Below are 18155 nucleotides of genomic sequence, written 5' to 3' on the forward strand. Positions count from 1 at the left end.
GAGCCCTGCCCTCCCACGGCCAGCCCCAGACCAGCTTGTCTGCTCTTCCTTGCAGGCATGGAGCGCAGCACACACCACACAGAGTATCCACTTGTCTCCCACCTGCTTCGCCCAACCGGAAAAGAAGCTCTGTGGGGACGGGAGATGTTGCCTTGGTCATGACTTTATCCCCAACACTCAACACAGCGACCAGCACCCAGTAAGTGTTAAATAAATATCTGCAGAATAAAAGGAATAAGAGGTCTCATTTCCTCCTTCCAACAACCCTGAGAGAATCAGGTACAGGAACCATTTTACAGATGAAGGAACTGGTACAGAGAGAGCACAGCCTGTGAGGAGCAGAGCTAGGATCTGAACCGTGCAGGATGCCAAAGCAGCCCTGCACCACTGCCCTGCCCCACTGCCCGCTGCTCCAGCCCTCCTGCGGTCTGGATCTGTCGCTAGAAGACTGTGGACGGGCTCAAGACAGAATGGTCAGTGTACCAGTGCCCACCCCAGGAAGAGCCAGCAGTCAAACCACCGGAGGAAACACAACCACAGGAAAAGGGGGAGAGGGAAAGGGTGGGTTTTTCTTTTGTCCGTTTGCCAAAACTTGCAAAAAGTGACTTTGTTACCATCTCATTTTAATCACAGTGGAAACTTTTGTGTACCAAGTCAGGAAGACGTCTATTCCACCACAAGGTCAGTAAAGCAGGCAATTAAAAAACCATCGTTAAATACTTCCACTTAAAATTCACAAATGAACAGTCGACCACCGACTGCCCAGCTGCTTTTGAATTTGATGTAATGTTTTCAACAGGCAATACACTCACATGGTTAAAAAAACAGATAATATAAAAGACACACAGTGGGAAGGGTCACCTCACCCTTGCACCACCGCCCCAGGGGACCACAGGTAACCACCACAGCTTGCTCCTGGTGTCTCTTCCGAGTCTGTTTCTGGACAGCCAAGCAAACGTGTATTTGTATTTCTTACTTTACACAAGAGGTAGTATGCTTTACCTACACCACCTCTTGCAGGCATACTGCACAATGCCCACATCTATCTTTTCTCTTAACAGATCCTAAAAATCTGTCCATAGAAAGCATCCCATTTTTCACAGCTGCGTAAAATTTCCCTGTAAGGCCATGCCAGCCTCTATTTAACCAGGGTGTGTCACCCTGGATCTCAAATGTCTGTTGACAGGGCTCTCTCCCCAACCTGCCTGTAGCTTCTTATGGGTAAAAACTGCCCCCAGCACAGAGCTGGCTCTAAAGAGCGCTTATCGGGCAGCCCGGCACCCCCAGCCACATCCACTCCATCCAGGAGCAAAGCCTCTTCTTGATCCTGCAGCTAGCTAGGGAGGGCATCTTCAAACAAAAATCAATTCTCATCACTCCCTGGCTCACGCACCTCCAGCAGCTTTCAATCTCCCTGCCCTGCCCCTCTCTGTGTCCCTCACCAATTCCATCCTCCTCCCTTTGTGTCCCTCACACATACCAAGCAGGGTCCCACCTCAGGGCCTCACCACTCTGGTCTCAACTCAGAAAACCTCTCTTGAATGAGAGCTTCCCTGCCCACCTGGATTTGGTTGCCCTGCTGCCTTATAGCTCCTTTACGGCATCTATACCTCTAGGAAATCGATGGAATTGATTTCTTTGTTGTTGACCAAGTTACCCCATCTCGCCCCTCCAATTAAGAATATAAACTGCATAAGAGCAAAAATAGTCTCTGCACCGCCCACCATGAGCTCCCTACCCAGGCCATTGCTGCCTGGCCACCCTCGGTGCAGGACATGCAGGCTCCTGGAGCAGCTCCTGCCTGACAGAATTAGAAGTGATGGCCTTTGGGGAGGCGACAGGCTGGCAGAGCAGAGTGCTGGATCCTTTCACAGGCTAGAACAGCATCCCTGGGCAAGGCCTTCGACTCAGGGGTAGGTGGAAGCAGAGAGGGTTCAGGAAGCCAGAGAGGAGGGCTACGCACAGCTGCCACCTGGACAGCAGACCCCAGGATTCTATGACCATATCCCCGCTTCAGGACCGTGAGCACTAGAAAACCACTGGGCAGCATCTACTGGGTTGGCCAAAAAGTTCGTTTCGTTTTTTTCCATAGGATGGCTCATCGTAGCAGCTAGGAATGAGTCGTCAGAGGGGAAATAAGGCAGGGGCCTCACCATTGCAATCTAACAAAGAACTTAATACAGGCGGCTAAAAGCAAAGGAAGAGATGTCTCACCCACTGACCAAGTAGTCCTGAGCCTGGATCGATAGAGCTGCCAGGCATTTTGAACAACAAGCAAAACTATGATTAAGCAGGAAGGTGCCGGGAGAGGGGGTGGTGCTTGAAAGTCTGTGTGTATCATCTCCAGTAGCTGGAAGAAGGAAAACCTTGAGACTGTGTATTCATCCCAAGACCTGGTGGGGGAAGGAGAAAGGGATCCACAGTGAAACTCTGAGTAACTGCCTGCCTCCCGTCACGTATGCAAAATGAACAAATAGAGCCTGGAGCAAGACAAGGATTCAGGCTAACAGATGCCTGCACTGGTGTAGTCACATTTCCCATGAAAGCTGACACCACCTTTACCCATCAATCAATATGTAACTTCCTTACTCCCATCCCATCAACTGTATAAATCCTCAGAACAAAGGACTCAATCTGGGGGGCCGGGAGGAGCGTTGCACAGCCACCCAGCCTCTGGCCACTCTATTTGGCCACTGGCCTATGGCCACCCAGCCTCCGGTTACCCTGCTCTGGCTCCCCTGGCTTTTGCTCTCCCATTAAAACTGAGCCCTAATAAACTTTGCCTGCATACCAATATGCTTGCTGATCTGTAATTCTTTACTGTGTCAGCAAGAATAACCAGGTTTCTCTATTTAATAGCTCTAGTAGTGCTTAGCTGTCTTCAATGTCATTCGAAACAATTTTGTTAGATTGTATTGTGACAGCTGTCAAATAAGAATGCATTTAAAAAAAACAACTAACAAAACTGGCAAATTTTTGCACGGCCAGTTTAACATTGAAGATAGACAAAAATACACAACATTCTCTGCATATTGTGCTTGATTATTTCAAGAAACACAAAAATACAACAAAAGATTTGTGCAGTGTATGGAGAAGGTGCTGTGACTGATCAAACGTGTCAAAAGTGGTTTGCAAAGCTTCTTGGTACTATTGACATTTTGGCCAAATAGTTCTTCGCTGTGGGGCTGTCTTATGCATTGGAAGATGTTTAGCAGCACCCCTGGCCTCTGCCCGCTAGAAGCCAATAGTGGGAGATAGCCGACATACTCAAAATATTCTAACCAATAAAGTTATTAGTGAAAATGAAAACTGTGTCTTTTATTTTACGGAAAAAACTAAATGGACTTTTTGGCCAACCCAATACTTTACAGAAATTGAGGCCCAGAAAAGGGTGGGACGGGCCCTCAGCACCACCTTATGAAGCCAGGCCCAGCACCTTCTTCCCCAACAGAAACAAAAACCTACAGGAGGAAGAGGCCAGGCGCTGCCCACCATCCCCAAGTCCACGTGCCACTGAGACAGCTGGTCTTCAGTCAGTCAGTGAACAATCTTACAGGAGGCCACACATCATGGGGGTCCTAAGCTTAAGTCAATGCAGCCACCTGCAGGTGGCAAACAAGAGAAAGCAGAGGGTCAAGAGAATCTGGGCTTAACTCAGTGGCTGCCTCTTCCAATGCCAGGCATTGGAGCTGAAGCCAGCCTTCCCTCCTCTGACTGAGTCCCTTCTTGTAAGGCAGCTCATCCACGAAAGCCTAAAAGGAGTTTAAAGGGAATATGCTCACACCCACAGTCCCCAAATGCAAGGCAAACATCGAATTCGATGTCCAACAGGACACACCGCAATCCCCTTGAGGCCATACAGACTCAGGGGACTTGGAGGTCTTCACCCTGGTGATCAATGGGATCACAGTGAGTGAGCATGGACATCAAGAGCAGGAAATTGCACTGGGCTTTTAGGAAAATTCAAAGGAAATTTAATGGCCATTTAGGCCATGTGAGATCTTCCTCTGAGGCCCTGAATTTAGTTCCACCTTGACCTCTGCAGAGAAAACAGCTTTACATCTCTCAGTTGTTCCACAAGCTCATGAAGCACCCGCTATATGTCAGACATGCAGCACCAGGCTCAGGAAATTTGCCCAGGGTCGATGAGACCAAGTCCTTCTGCTCGCACATGCATTAAGAAGGGGGCAAAGAGCTTGACTTTAAGGTAAAAAAAAAAAAAAACCAAACCTGGTTTGAAATCCCAACTTGACCTTTTGCTTGCTACAAGACCCTTTCCAAGCCTCAGTTTCCTCAACTGGCACATAGGGGGTAAGAATGTGACCTGCAGGGTCGCTGACAAGATCTGGGAAGAAAACCAATGTTTGAGGCCCGGCTTTGAAATAACTGCCTTTCTCTGATGTGGCCTCCAGGATGCCATTTCCCACAGTCTAGCAGAAGGTGCCTGCCAGCATCACAAGATGCCAGGCCCCTGGCATACCCATCAGTGCTCTGATGAGAAAGGCCTTGAGAGCCTGGAGGCTCACTCAAGGATTCCCTAGCCATGAATGAGAGGACTAGCCTACACCCACTTTGGGGTGGGCAACGCAGCAAAAATACCCCCATTTATACAGCAGGGTTAGCCAGCATGGCTAGGAGGCAGGAGCCAAGAATGTGCAAGCAGGCCAGGTGGGGACTGTGGCCAAATGGTGCTCCAGCCCCACCCCCAGTGGCAGCAGACAGGCAGCACCAGCCAATGGGCATCATGTAGAGATGTGGACTTTGAGCTGCCAGATTCTACAATTTTTCAGAAGACAGAAATCCAGACTTTTATGTGAAACCTGACAATTTGTAAATGCTACCAGCTAATTAAATATTTAAAAATAATAACAACATGGTAAGAGCCAAACGAAACATGCAGGGCCAACCACAACCAGGGCTGGCCGATTTTCATGCCACAGGAATAAGATTCTTCGACTTCATCCATCCCCAGCCCACTGCTCCACCACGCAGCTCTGAACACAGAAGGGAAATGGGAAGTTGAGGAAGCACTGAAAGCAAGAGCTCCAGGTCCCTTCTTCCTCCTGGTAGGGACCTCCACCCCCATCTGCATATGGGGAAGATGAGGCCCAGAGCCCCATCATTTAGCCCCAAGTATGTGCCAGTGGCAGGCCCAGACATCAAGGCTCCCTTTCTCTAGGGGCTCAAGACAATGACTAACACCCAAAACCTTTTTACTTTTTCTGGCCTGTCACGTGACATCTCCTGGCCCAGACCAGCTTTGGACCAGTCCAAGTCAGGGCAAGAACTTGTGACAGCAAAGAAGGGGGGCACTCCTTCTAGGGAGAGTAGGGAAGGGCAGAGGATGCAGGCGGTGACGAGGAGTGAGGAGGCTGACAGAGTCAGGGCCACCCTGCAGGCGGAGGCCCCTCCCTGTGCTCCCCAAAGCCACCCAGGCCCCACTGTGAGGGAGTGTCAGACAAGAGCCTCCCCCGCCCCAACTTCCAAGTACTCGGGACAGCCTGAGGACCTCGCCCAGGGAGGTATGGCATGCCGGTGCCTAGGCCATGAAGTTGTGGGCATATGTGACTCTGTGTGCAAGAGTCACAGTGTGTGTGGAACTGTTTGTGACTCCGTGTGTGTGAGACATGCATGTGACATCATATGCATGATAGTCACATGTGAGGCAGACATCAGTGCATGGTAGAGACACGTACAGGTTTAACAGAAACACAAATGTTTGATACAGAGTCACGTATGTCTAAGAGACACCAGTGTACAAGGCACGTACGTACGAAGCACGTGTGCACAAAAGGGCAGAGTGTGAGGGGTAATGTGAGGAGCCCAAACATGTCTGAGAGAAATCTGGGGGAGGAAGCTCTGAACATTGGACTGAGAAACCTGAGGAACAGAATGACAGACACGGGGGTGGGTGCACCCACCGACAGTGTGCAAGAACTTCTGCTGGCTACTGGCGTGAGTGCGTGTGTGGCAGTGAGTGTGACCGGGAGAGGGGGGAGGGGTAACTGGGAATGTGCGAAGGAAGCGGTGGTGCTTGACCCAGGTTCCAGTCTTCCCCTGGGTGGATGAGGACCGGGCCTCTCGACCTGAAAGGCTGTTGGAAAGCAGTGGGACAAGGGGAGGAGGGTTGGTGACCAACGGGAACTGGCGCGTGGGGGACCTGCCCGCGGAGCCCCAGCCCGCAGTAAGGAGCCAGCTTCAGTGCCCACATCTATCCAATGGGCCTGGCGCGCGGAGGGGCAGTCCCCGAGACTAGGACCTGGACGCGGGGCGTGCGGCCGTGGGGCCGCCGAGCCGTCGGGGCATCGGGGCGCTGAGCGAAAGTTGGTGGGGTCGCGGCGCAGTGGGGAGAGAGAGGCCCTGGCGGGGGTCAGTGCCCACTCACCGCGGGGAGCTACGCACGTCCGTCCGTCGGTGCGTCCGTCCGCGGAGCCGTCGGCGCCTCCAGCGCCTCCAGAGCTCGTGCGCCCAGGGTTGTGCGCGGCGTGAGGCGGGGCGGAGGCACAGAGGGGCGGGCCGGAGCCGGCTCTCGCCCCGTCCTGTGCCTCCGCCTCCGGGGCGGGGTCTCCGCTTGCGGGGGTAGTGGGTGGGCAACCTGGTGCCGCTCCGTTCCGGCGGAGACGTGCAAACCGAGGCCTAGGGATGGCTGCGCTGCCGCCCGTTTGCCAAGCACCTCGACCCCTTCCTCGCAACCCCCTTCCCCCCGCCACCCAGTCTAAACTTTTGAGTTCCAGATGTAGCACTGTTGCCCGCAGCTGGGGAGCCTTGTTCTGGCCACCCCAGCTGGTGTGACCCTCAGAGTTTTCACATGGAACATGGGCTCAGAAACTCTGGACACGTTGGGAGGGCCTGAGAGGCCTAGGTACATCTGTTCAAAGAGGCAGACCAGTATGAAAGGGCCCACCGTCCACAGCAAGCCCAGCTTGGCCCCAGTCTTCAGTTCCCTGGGGGGTTCCCACACTCCATGGGGCCTGCTGGCACTTGACTCGCTGATACAGGTCTTTTGGGCACGTGGCTCTCAGCCCCTAGCTTTGAGACTGTCTAGGTTGGTCATTTTCCCCACCCCACACAGCTTCTTGTGACCACTGTGAGACCCTGACCTCTCTGAATCCAGCCTCCTCATCTCTTGAAAGGTTAACCCCTGACTGTTGATGGGGAGACATGGGGAATCCCATGTCATGCCCTCAGCACAGGGCCCATTCCACAGGTGGTGAACACCCTGCAAGTTGTAAGTTCAAAACGGTGATTACTGTGACTCGGGGCCCCCACAGTCCAGGCAGGGCGAGCATCCCATGGCCGGGTACCCACTCATCCCCTTTAGCAGACTAGGAGCCTGTGCCTGGTAAGAAGACCTGTGGGGAGCAGAACGTTGGCAAGGGACTACCTCCCAGGCCCTTTCTCCCATCTAGGGACTCAAAACCCCACCCCCAAACCCACACAAAATCCAGCACTGCCAGAACAGGGCAGCACATTCTGGCCCCACAGCTGCGCAGGTGAAAGGAGGACTGGGAACCCTGGGCCCTGCGGGACTAGACTCTGGCACAGGAACCCCAGGTCCCTACCCCATCGTCAGCTTCAGAGTCCAGCCAGTCCAAAGAGAGTCAGGACCCTGGACTTCTGAACTCCCACCTGTCTGTCTTTCCCTGTTTGCCATTTTCTGCCTTTGTCTCCTATTGTAGTGAAATTCACATGGCATAAAATTCAGCATTTTCGCCATCTTAAAGTACACAATTCAAGTCGATAGAACATTCATGATTCTCTCTCTCTCCCCCTCTCACTGTGTTTCTTATTCTACCCCCATCCTACCTCTCTCTGTGTGTCTCTTTCTGTTCTTATGTTTCCCTGTCTTTCCAGTTTACTCTGTCCTTCTTGATCTCTGCATCTGCTTCTGATTCTGTCCCTTGGTCTTTCAGTCCTGGGTCCACATTCTCCGAGACCTGAAGTCTCGACTGGGTCCGCGAGGAAGTTAGAACCTCCAGGACCACCTCCAGGACCACCCGCCATCCCTGCAAGAAGACACATGGCTCAGTGGTTGCCACCTCATATCTGGGCAGCACCATGGGCCCAGAGTGTACCTCACCCCAGGGGCCCCACTGTCGCCCCAGACATGGGTGAGGCACCCCACAAAAGCAGAGAGAAGGGGAGCCCCTAGCCCAGGATCACACAGCTGGAAGGAGGTGAAGCCAGGAAATGCTGCAGGGCTCAGACAGGGCTGGCCGCAGAAGAGGCAAAAGGGGATGAGGAGCCAGAGCCTGAACTGGGAACCTGGGTCCAGCCTGCCCTGGCGTTCTGTCTAACCCTGGCCCCTTGCTCCCTGGGTTCTTTTCCCCACTGGAGCCTGTTTTCCCTGAGAACCCGTGTACACACCCATGCTGTGTCCCTCTGCCTGAAATGTTCTTCCCCTAGAGCCTCGTGGATGACTCATCCTCGCATTGAGATATGGTTGAAAAGTCGTCACCCCAGGGAGCCCTCTCTGAGACCTCCGCAGAGGTAGCAACTAGCAACTGCTCTACTCTCTCTGCTCTTCAGAGTATTTGTCACTGGCTGACTTGTTTATTCATTTGCAAATGACTATAGGTAGGATAGCCTGTGTTAAGAACTCTGCCGCACACCAGTTGTGTGACCTTGGGCAAGTGACTTCTGGACCTTGTTTTTCTCAGCTGTAAAATGAATAAAATAACAGCAGGGCCTATCTAATGGGCTTATTGGGAAGATTAAATGAATTCAAATATAAAAACAATTTGAACACGACTCGACCCAAGGGGAGCGCTCAGTAAATAGCTGATGAGTGAGTGACAGAATGACTCCTTCCTTCTGTCATCGGGCGGGCAGGCTGGCACAGTGGAAGACACCTGCCTCACTCATCTGGGCAACCCACTGCCCTTTGGTACGGCTCCCTTTCCCACTGCAGTTTCCTGAGCTAGGAGAGGTGGAGTAGGTGGAGGAGATCTGGCCTCATCCAGCAGCCGTCGGAGTCCAAAGCCAAGCCAGCTTTCCGGGAGATAAAGTGGAGACGCTTCGCCAGACTTCTGTTATCTGAGCAGAGATGCAGCCAAGGCAGCCCTGCCAGGGCTGCTATCGCAGGCAGAGCGCACATGACCCCCAGGAATTTGAGGCCCAGATCTGGCTGAAACACAGCTGGAGGAAGTTTCAGGCCGATAAGTCTCAGTCAGAATGCTCAGAGTGGGCAGCAAAGTTATTCACATGGGTGACAATCTCACCAGCTCCCTAGGCATTGTGGCGCCAGGGCCGGCAAGCATGAGGTTCACCTGCAGCACCTGGCAGCCAGCATGGGGAAGAGAAATCTCCTTGGGCTTCTTGAGTCTGCATCCTTGCTACAGCCTTGGGAAGGTCACTGCACCACCCCTGGCATCTGAGAAATGACAGTAACAATAATAATAACCCCACACAACAATAACATGGGATTTTGAAGCAGGGACTCGGTAAGCAGATGGCTTTGGTTTAAAGACACATCTCCCTTGGGTGACAGTCAGCAGGTGGCTTCAGTTCTTTGGCCTCGGTGGCCTCCTCTATAAAATAGTTTCTGCCTCATAGGATTGTTCTGAAGGTGTTTAGAGCAGAGTCTGGCGATGATAAGCCCTTGATTAAATATTTGTTGTTGTTGTTAACTGCACACAGACTAAACCAAGTTGAACCAGCAAAGGGACCCAGTGTCTCCCTGCACTCCTGGGAGCAGATGGCATGGGGACTGTCCACTCCTTGAATGGTGGTCCCAGACTCCCCCCCCAGAACTTCTTCTGCCGCCTCTTCCGAGAGCTGACAGGACCTCTTCTCCTTGAAGAGCGGGTTCTACCCTGGGGCCTGCTTCCTCACAGCTCTGGCCTCCCAGTGAGCAAGTGTTGCTGGTACAATGACAGCGTGAGGCAACTGTCTGTGGGAGCTGGAAAACTGAGTGTCTGGACCCAGGAAGACTAGAATATTCCACAAATATGGAAAAGATATTCCAAGATGATGGACAGTGGTTTGCCAGCACTACCTGCCATCCTGCTACGCAACAAAAACCCAGGCCCAAGCTTTAGAATATGGTGGTCCCTTAGAATCATGCGGGACTTTTTTTTTTTTTTTTAAGTACCAGAATCCACACTCTACTTCAAAACAACTAAAGCTGAGTCTCCACAGGGTGCAGGTAGGCATGAGTATCTTTTTAAAGTCCCAATTGACTGTAAGGTGCTGCAAAGTTTGGAAAACACTTCTCCAAGTTGTCCCTCTGTCCTTCCGGCTGTGTCCCTCCCCAAGGAGTGAGAAGTCTGTGAGACCAAGACCATGTGCCCACCTGGAGCTCATGATACCTCAGGCCAGTCCCTGGAGTCCCTGGATTTCCCTGGATGGAAAAAAAGGGGTCTGTAATGAATATGGCAAGCTTGGTGCCTGAAAGCAATCCCACAGGGTAATCTGATCACAAATTCCCAGTTGGGCAGGTCATGGTGGGTAGTCCCAAGCCAGGCATAGAAAGATATATATTTAGTAAAAAGCTTATCTTTGCTGTGCACAGGCCTTGTCCATTGTTTCTGTGGATCTAGGTTGACACACACTTGAAATGCTTCTTTTACAGATCCCTCAAGACCACAACCACCCTCAAAAGAGCACACAATCTCACTATCCTGTAATCCGGTCCCCACGTTGCTATCTCCCACCTCCATGTAGTCTTAGTTACTTCCTAAATCCCAAATGCATGAAAGAAACTGCAAACTGTCATTTCAAGAAGTATTTGAGACCTCGTTCCCTGGCATGTGTCATCTATTTAGCTCAAATAAACTCCTAAAATTCTCTATAGGTCTGGACATTTCTTATGTTCCTTACATTGACACTGCTCCAATTGCCCCGAGCCCCAGGGTCTATGAGGGCTGCTTTTCTTTTCTTTCTTTCTTTTTTCCTTCCTTCCTTCCTTCCTTCCTTCCTTCCTTCCTTCCTTCCTTCCTCCCTCCCTCCCTCCCTCCCTCCCTCCCTCCCTTCCTTCCTTCCTTCCTTCCTTCCTTCCTTCCTTCCTTCCTTCCTTCTCTTCAGGAGTGGGCTGCACCACCAGTGGACAAACTGCAGGCCTGAGGAGTGGCCCAGGACAACTGCTGGCTTATGGTGTGAGTGGAGCTCAGATATGTGGGCACACAGTCCCTGGCCCCCAGTTCGGGCCCTCTCCGGTCGAACCCCACCTGCCTCTCCAGCCTCTATATCCACACATACTCCTCTCCTTAGCCCCCAGCATCCTACTCTTCAACCCAATGAGAAGCTGATTATAGCAGGAACTTCCCACCTCCCTGCCCTTCCATCCACCCTGAATGCTGTTCCACCTGGCCAGAAACTACTAGTCACCCCCTCTCTTTGTGCCAGAACCATAATTAAAGAAACTTTACACAGACCCATGACTGCCTGGCTAGAGACTTCATTCCCAGTCTCCCTGGCATCCACGTAGGGCAGCGAAAGTTTAAGGCCATTGAATGGGAGCAGAAGTGATGTACTCTGTCCTTTGCTTTCCCCTTTCCAACTGGCTAAAGCAAGGACCTGGTGGTGGGCATGGAGCTGGAGTAGCCACCTTGTACGCATTGGGTGGGAGGAGTCCCTGATCATCACAGAACCATCATACTTCACCTGGACCTACACATGAAAGAGAAATAAGCTTTCAAATACGCTAAGCCATTGTCTTTTAGGGACCCTTTGTTATAGCATTTAAACTACACCTAACTACTAACCACATCCCACTTCAGAAGTTAGCTCAAATGTTCTAAGAAGCCATAGTACGCTGTGTGCACCCCTCTGCACAGGAGTTCAGAGTTCAGAGCCCCCAAGGAGACCGGTGCACTCTACACCTGTGGCTTCTACCCACCCTTGTCCCCTGCTGCAGCTACCGGCCCCTGAGTCGCCTCTGTAGAACCCTCCTCTCTCCATTCTGGGTCTATGTGTTTCCTCCGATGGAGCTTATCCTCTCCTCCTCCTGGGTGGGCACTTGGCTCAGTTGTGGCCTGCTAGAATATTCCATCCAGGAAAGGGTTTGTGACTCAAGGGAGGGGACATCTTTGTTTAAGGACCATTGTTCTTACTGCGTTGCCCAGCTGTGGATATGAGCTGTGACATGTAGGCCACCTCTCAGGGATACCTGCCGAGAAAGAAGCCAACTCAAAGGAGAGCAGGGCTGAGAGAAAGGGAGAAGGAGGAGAATGAGGAGGAGGAGAAATCAAGCGGGAGTTTTCTGATGACATAACATTTAAGCACCTGATTATAGCTGGGCTGGAAGCCACCCCACCCGTGTATTTTTCAGTTACAGGGGTCAATAAATTCCCTCTGGGGCTATAGCCAATTTGAGCTGAATTTTTAATTCACACCCAAGAGTCTTTGCTCATTCGCTCACTGATGCAACATTACCTACGAAGTCTGGAGCCTGCACTTCCCAGGCCCTCTTTGGACACTGAGGTAGGTTAGCTATCAGGGATAAGCATTTCATGGTGCCCAGACCCTCCCCAACAGTGATTTGTCTTAAATAAATGAGACAACGATGAGAATGAAGAATGAACTCTTGTTTGTTAGCCATACACTGTGGGCCAAAGCATTTTAATAGGCAACCTACATTGATTAACCCATTCAATTCTCAAAATAATCCTACAAGGTGCTAGATATTATTACCCATTTTACAGCCAAAGAAACTGAGGTTCAGTGGCGTAGAGGGGTCCAGCCCAGGGCATTGTGCCTGCAGAGTCTGCACGCGTTTCCCTGCCCTGGCAGCAGAAGGAGTGGGACACACTACAGGAGGCGGTGGATTCCCACCCCCAAGGTTTGTGAACAGGGACTGGGAGACCCCTTGGCAGATGGTTGGAGAGGCCGAAGTACATTGAAAGGGGTGTATGGAGAGAGGAAGTAGGAGGAATTACAATTTTCTTCACACCGGGGCTTCTCTACACTTTCCCGAGCTGTCTGCTTATTCTGGGAGAGCTGCCCAGCCTGATGCCTCCCATCTGAGAATGATTAGCTCCTACCTTCTAAAGCCCAGCACATTTGTGACTCACCCCCAGCCCATCCCTTGCCTGGTGTGATGAAATTTCTGGCAGTTCAGAAAAGTTCTGGTCACCCTGGATAAGACTTGGCCCAGCCTCTCTGCTCAGTCCAGCTTTCCTGGAAGGGGGGGAAGCAAAGGGGTCAGGGGTGCTGAGCTGAGTGGCTGGAACTTTTCTAGTGGGCTGGAAAATTAGGTTGAAGGGCCTCAGAGCCCTTTCCCTACTGAACATCCCAGAGAAGGAAAGGATCTGTTTACGGCCACACAATGAAGCCCTAAGGAGCTGAAAGGGGCCCCTCAGACAGCAAGGGCAGCCCAGAAACAGGAGGCTTCATCCCAGCAAGCCTCTTGCCTACTCTGAGCCTTGGTTTTCCCATCTGTGAAATGGGAGAGGCTATCACTGATTTTTAGTAAATAAGTTAGGAAATACAATAATGAAACACTCAACATCAGCAAATCTACATTCATAAGAGAATCTCTTATAACTACTTCTATCCTGTATGTATTTATGTACACTCACAATGAAATTCTAATGAACATTTTTCTGCTACATTTTAATGAGATATACATTGGCCATTTTCTACATCAAAACATATATCTACATAATAGTCAATAGCTGTCCGGTCTCTCACCGTCTGCTGTTATAGCAGTTTGTCTATCTGATCCTCCATTGATCATTTTCTAATTTCTTTAGTACAAAAAAATGGCTTGAAGAATTTCTTTGAGTCAGTATTTTTAGGTACCTGTCTACTTTCAGGAAATTGCAAGGACAAAGGGCATGTGCATTTTTAAATGTTTTTTAGCAAGGGCCCCAGAAAGTTGTACAAATCGCCTCCATCAAGAACAAGTGAGAGGGCGTGTTTCTCCCACAGTGACCGCACTACAAGGCACCCGTTAGGTGAAGATGGTGTCCATCACTTGAAGTTGATTCTTTTTAAGTTTATTAGCTGTATGTGTTTCTCCTGAGAACTCAGTGTACATGGTCTTCATTCATTCTTACTATTGAGGTGTTCATCTTTCTTTTAATAATTTTAAACAGTTCTTTGTATAGTAGGACTGTTGGCCTTTTGTCTAAGTAATGCTGCAGATACCTCCATTTTAACTTTGGTTTTAACTTTGGTTAAAACAGAGGTATCTGTTTTATGTATTAGTTATGTATTTTTTTACATAAAACTTAGAAACTTTGATGTAGAAAAACTTACCAGTATTCTTCTTTGTACTTAGACTTCCCCCATTCTGAGATAGACATAGTAAGCTACGATATATATTTTCTTCCAGCTCTTTTTTCATTCATTCATCCATCCTTCATTTGTTGCTGCCCTTGAATTCAGCCCCAAGCCTCCTGGCTACCCCATCACACACAGTTGGTGACTATGTGTGGAGGGTCTTCAGCACATTGCCTTGTTGTGGGGAAGGAACTTACAGTAATTTCTGAAAGCTTCCCCTTCTAGGAATGTGGGAAGGGAAGACACATTCCTGTTTAGAAAACAAACTTTGGCCTCTGAGGCTCAAAATAACCTCTGGTTACCTGGCAAGGCTACATCCAATCAGCCCCTGAGTACTGAGGATTTCAGGACAACCATGATGATTATGGTGGCTTGAGAACAATGCACCACTCAGATCGGCTCCAGGCAGCAGGCAAGGGTGGCTGTCCCCACCTCTAGACCTGTCACCACGAGCTCAGTCTCTTCCCCTCCACTGCCCACCCACCAAGAACAGAGCACAACGGCTGCTGTTGCCCTAAGAAACATCCAAACCCACAGACAATTTCTGTAAGTTTATTTTGAGACATACGCTGAGGAGCAGTAAGATCTCAAACACTCTGGAGAATAACAGTTTTGCAGCTTATTTTATGCATTTGGAATTAAGGAGGGACTGTAAGGAAGATAGAGGGCGGGAGAAAGTAAGATCAGATTATAGGATAGTTAAGATTATGTATTAAATACTTGTTTTACTCACTTTAAACAGTGTTACTAGAAGGAGGGGTCTGAAAGGGAGCATCTCACAGGTAAGTTAACCTACCTTTCCGGTTAGAAACAATGGGCTAGATTTAGCTTAAGGTAAAGATAAGATTTTTAAGTAAAGACGTTATATGCCTAGGGCGTGACTACTCACCATGACCTGCCAGTTAGGAATTTATTATCAGATCACCCTGTGAGGTTACTTTCCATAGGACATCCTTTCCGCTCCACCCCCATCCACAATGCTAAGGGCACTACAGAGAGCCCCAGGACTCTCCAGCAGAAATGTGGCTGAGGGTCCCCTATAGTCCCGGCCGAAGGTTTTTGGAATTGTGCCACATTCTAAGACTCTTCCTCCCCAATCCTCCTTCCTTCACCTTCTGTCACAATTGTGTCTGAGCTGCACTGGTCTGAGTTTCTCCCTGCCTGCTCCTGTTCCCTCCCCCAAGGATTTCCTTGCATACCTAATGCCATCTTGACAAAATTAGTTTGGGCTTCTGGACAGACCCAAACTACTGCAATGTTAAAGATATTAAGTAAAGCCCTGCAGGGTAGCTCCATTGGTTAGAGTCATTCTGATATGCTGAGCTTGTAAATTTGATCCCTGGTCAGGGCACCAATAGGAATCAAGCAATGATTTTATTGCTTGTTTATGCTTGTTGTTCCATAAACAAGTGGAACAACAAATGGAATCTCTTGCTCTCTCCTCTCTCTTTCTCTAAAACATCAATAAATAAAACAATGTAAAAAGACAGTAACTGAAATAGTCACTATGCTTTACAGTTTATAAAGCTATGGTGCAACCATTTCTCTTGCATCCGTTTTCTACCATAATGGAGGTTAAATACTGTGTGTCCCGCTTTATAGTTGAGAAAACTGAGCGTAGCTTGGGTCCAAATCCAGGCTCTCTCTGCTTCTCTAGGCAGCTTGTGTGAGTTCTGTGCCCCCTACCCTGCCCAACCCCCAACTCTTCAGCACATGCCTCTCAGTCCAAAGCATTTGCCCCTGGGCCACAGCTCAGTAGGCTGTATTTGCTCATCAACCTCTGAGACCCTTGGTCCCCACTGGGCTATAGCAATACCAGGGGACGGAGCCCAGAACTCCTCGCCCTGCGTGGAAGGAGCCCAGGTCCCTCTGCCCGAGCTGAACCCAGAGGAAGGAACCAGGAACTCAGCTTTGGGCGTGGGGACGGCACCTTCCATTCCTGGGCCACTCTGTATGTTGAGAGAAAAGTCTTCTTCACACAGAGAGGTGACTCTCTGCTTGGGTTCTGGCCCTGCCCTTTGGCCTGCAGACCATCCTGCTCCTTCTCAGCCAGGGGCCCCAAGGTTGCTCTTTTCCAGGCTGGGCCTCCCCAGCTCCTCCGGTGCCCTGTAGCCAATTCAACCTGTCACTGTCCCAGGGCTAGGCCAGGGCTGAGCACACGACCTTGGGGCAGTGTGCACAGTCCAGAGAGAAGTTTCACCTGCGTTCCAATCTTAACTTCGGGTAATGTGACCCAAGCTGGAGTTAGTTCTTTGGGGTGACTGTATTCGAGTGCCAACACACACTGGTTCTGGGTCCCTCAGCTGTCCACTGAACAAGCAGAGCTGCTACTCTGTGCTAACCCACCCGGGTTTCGGAGCCCATGGGCAGGCTGGCCCATCTGTCTGGGCATCTGAGTTGCCCTCTGGTCTCTTTCCAGCCCCTCCAGCTCTCCCTGGAGCCTGCCTCAGCCTTTTCTTCGTTCTAGCCTCTTCACCGAAGCCCTGCTAAGGGCAGCTGGTGGGAAACCCACACCCTCTGCAGTCCACCAACCAGTTGGCTTCAGCCCCATAAAGCAGAGACGTTCCTCAGTGAGGTGTGTCCTTATCCTACATCACCATCTGTTCAGCCCCAGTCTCCTGACATGCTCAGGAGATAGGTTCAGACTGGGCTCCACACCCCTGACCTCCTCTCACCCTGAACCATGTGGAAACATGAACTCTGTGTCCATCCGTGATGCACTCACCCATGCAGGGATGATGTGGTGACAAGCACAGACTCTGGATCCAAGCTGTCTGGGTTTGCATGTTAGCTTTGCCACTTACTAGTCATGTGACCTGAGGGAAGTCCCCTCTCTGTGTCTCAGTGTTCCCAGCTATAAAAGAACAGTCAACCTCAACACGCAATTGTGAGGGCTTAGTGAGCTAATATATGGAAAATGCTTAGGGAACTGCTTGTACAGGACAAATTCTCAATGACTTTTAGCTAATATTACTCACTGAATAAATATTTTCTGGACACCCAAGCTGGGTCGGGTACTGTGCAACCCACTGGGGCTCCAGCAGGAGGGCAAAGTCAAGGGCAGAGTCACCCCCCATAGGGAGCCCACAGTCTAACAGGAGACAGCTATGAATTGAAAGCAAACAGTAAGAACTGCCCTAAAGAGAAGGTGCAGGAATGCAATATAGTGCAGTGGTTAGCCTATGGAGGCTAGAGCCGGAATGCCTGAGTTCTGGCTGCATGATGGCTCAAGGAGGCTCCTAACTTCCCTGGGCCTCATTTCCTCCTCTATAAATAGGGATAATAGTGCTTATCTCATTGGGTTTCATGAGGGATAAATGAGTAACAGATGGGAAGGAATTTTGTAGGGCCTGACGCACTATAAGTTCTCCAGGAAAGTTAAGTTAGTGATATGGAAGCTAAGGAATCCTCTGAAGGAAAAGTTAAGCAAAGAGAGAACTTGGGAGACCCAGTGGGATGCAGGAAGAATTTGCTGTTTATTCTGAGAGCTATTGTAGGATTTTTAACAGAGGAGGCTGGTACTAGAGTCCAGGTGGAGTTAATGGAGTTCTGACAAGTATGGCTACATGGGGAAGGGGTAGAATTGGAGAGATACTGAGTAGAGAGACTATGCAGACTGGTAGGACGTGGGGAGCCAGGGACAGGAAGGGGCAAGGATGACTCCCTGGTTTCTGGCTCAGAAGGTGTTATTGATGAGCTGGGAAGGAGAGCTGGTCCAGGCTTTCTGCAGCAAGTCACAGTAAAGTTGACTCAAAAGAGGCTTAAGTCAAAAAAGGGAAATACTGAATTCCATAATAAGAGAGTAGAGAAGAGATGTTGACTACAGGAATAGCTGGATCTAGGTGTTCAAATGTCTCCAGGAACAAGTTTCTTCCCTCTTGTCCCTCAGCTCTCTTCTCCATTTTCCATCAAAAAAAACCTCTTCTGTG

The 18155-nt window shown here is 50.3% G+C and overlaps 1 protein-coding gene across 2 annotated transcripts in view; it reads right to left on the reverse strand.

Moving 5' to 3' along the window:
• Window positions 1-6487, reverse strand: part of FBLN2 (fibulin 2) — a 104302-nt gene extending 97815 nt beyond the window's left edge. The window contains exon 1 of one of the 2 annotated variants that reach the window (XM_037167451.2): window positions 6386-6487. The gene's annotated coding sequence lies outside the window, so the exon portion shown is untranslated. The remainder of the gene's footprint in view (window positions 1-6385) is intronic. The other variant, XM_037167452.2, reaches the window with a different exon arrangement.
• Window positions 6488-18155: the final 11668 nt, after the last annotated feature.

Source organism: Artibeus jamaicensis, unplaced genomic scaffold (assembly GCF_021234435.1).
Source record: "Artibeus jamaicensis isolate MK-2021 breed Jamaican fruit bat unplaced genomic scaffold, CSHL_Jam_final contig_793, whole genome shotgun sequence".
In the NCBI taxonomy this organism is placed as follows: Eukaryota; Metazoa; Chordata; class Mammalia; order Chiroptera; family Phyllostomidae; genus Artibeus; species Artibeus jamaicensis.